Raw genomic sequence first — 1,594 nt, forward strand, 5'->3', positions numbered from 1 at the left:
TAGTGCACTCACTGTGGAAAGTACTATGTAGTTTCTTCAGAAAATTAAAAATTGAACTACCATATTATCTGCAAATATGACCACTGGGCTCATATATAAAGGAATGTAAGACAGGATACATGCTTTTTGCAGCACTATTCACAATATCCACACTATGGAATAAGACTAGGTGCATTTCAACTGATGAATCGATAAAGAAAATATCATGCACATGTACAGTGGAGAATTTTTCTATCTTAAAGAAGAATGAAATTAGGACATTTGCAATAAAATGGATGGAACTGATGATCATCATTTTAAGTGAAACCAGGTTCAGAAGAACAGAAGACAACGGTCCCATGATTCCTCTCTCAAGACATATATACAGATATGTGTGTCCTTCCACCTGTTGTCTGGGTGAGTATGCGCCAGTGTGCATGCATGAGAAAAGCCAGCCTGGGAAGCTGTTGTCTGGTTCAACTTAGGTTGGGGAGTCACCTGCAAGTGATTGCATGGGCCAACCACCCACTGCTTACACCCTGCTGGACTATTAGCCAAAGATGGTGGATCTTTTGGCAATCAATGAAGCAAATACTAGACTTATAAGTAGAATGGAAAACTTTTGAAGCAGCTGGTTAACCCTTAACCATACCTGGACGAGTTCTTTTCGGAGAAGGAGTATTGACTAAGCTGTGCAGAAAGAAGCCTAAAGCAAAGCAGTTTTTTGTATTTAATGGCCTTCTTGTATATGGCAATACTGTCATCCAGAGGAAGAAATACAACAAACGATATATTATTCTCCTGGAAATGTCACTATGGATTCCATCAAAAAATGAAGGAGAATTAAGGAACAGATGGCTTATTAAGACACCAAGTCATTTGCGATGTATGTTGTCACTGCCACTGACAAGTCAGTATGGATGAATTGCATAAATAAATGTGTTACTGATTTACTCTCCCAAAGTGGGAAGTCACCTAGTAATGACCATACTGCTGTCTGGGTTCCTGACTCTGAGGCTGACTGTATTTATGTGCTGTCAGAAAGCAAATTCATTATTGTCACCATTGCTAAAAATGTAGTTTTTGTTGTTTGTGGGCCCTGCTGTGAAAGAGCTTTCTTCTTCCCATCCAGTCTTCTAAGCACGTGTGAATGTGTGACTTCTGCTATGATCTTCTTTCCACGGGAGATATGGCAAAGCCTTTTAGATCAGACTCTTACATTCAGCCATTGGAATCTTCTTTAACTGATGTATCTCATGATGATGATAATAGTGACTAAGGACATATTTTGAAATATTTAATCAGACGTGAATATCAGAGAAATCAGCTTTGGGAGGAATGTAAAACTCTGAACTCTGTCAGTTTTGTTCTAGCCATGGATTTGCCTGAGAAAATTTTTACCAATTTCCATCAATATAATATTATAGAAAGAAGGTCTCCCATGCTCCCCAGTCCTGCCTTCTGCCCTTGCTCTGTACTGTTACTGGGAGAGACTATTACAAATAGATGAGATAAATTTTTGGTTTCTTATTTCTGTTTATTTCTAGATTATTTTCTTGGAAAGTTGAGAAAACATATTTATTTAACATATCATGTACTACATTGGTTTTTTTTC

The 1,594-nt window shown here is 37.8% G+C and overlaps 1 pseudogene; it reads left to right on the forward strand.

Annotated features, from left to right (window-relative positions):
- The first annotated feature begins 539 nt into the window (after nt 1–539).
- Nucleotides 540–1,258, forward strand: LOC109676495 (pleckstrin homology domain-containing family F member 2-like; annotated as a pseudogene).
- Nucleotides 1,259–1,594: the final 336 nt, after the last annotated feature.

The sequence above is a fragment of the Castor canadensis genome, chromosome 19, assembly GCF_047511655.1.
Source record: "Castor canadensis chromosome 19, mCasCan1.hap1v2, whole genome shotgun sequence".
Taxonomy (NCBI): domain Eukaryota; kingdom Metazoa; phylum Chordata; class Mammalia; order Rodentia; family Castoridae; genus Castor; species Castor canadensis.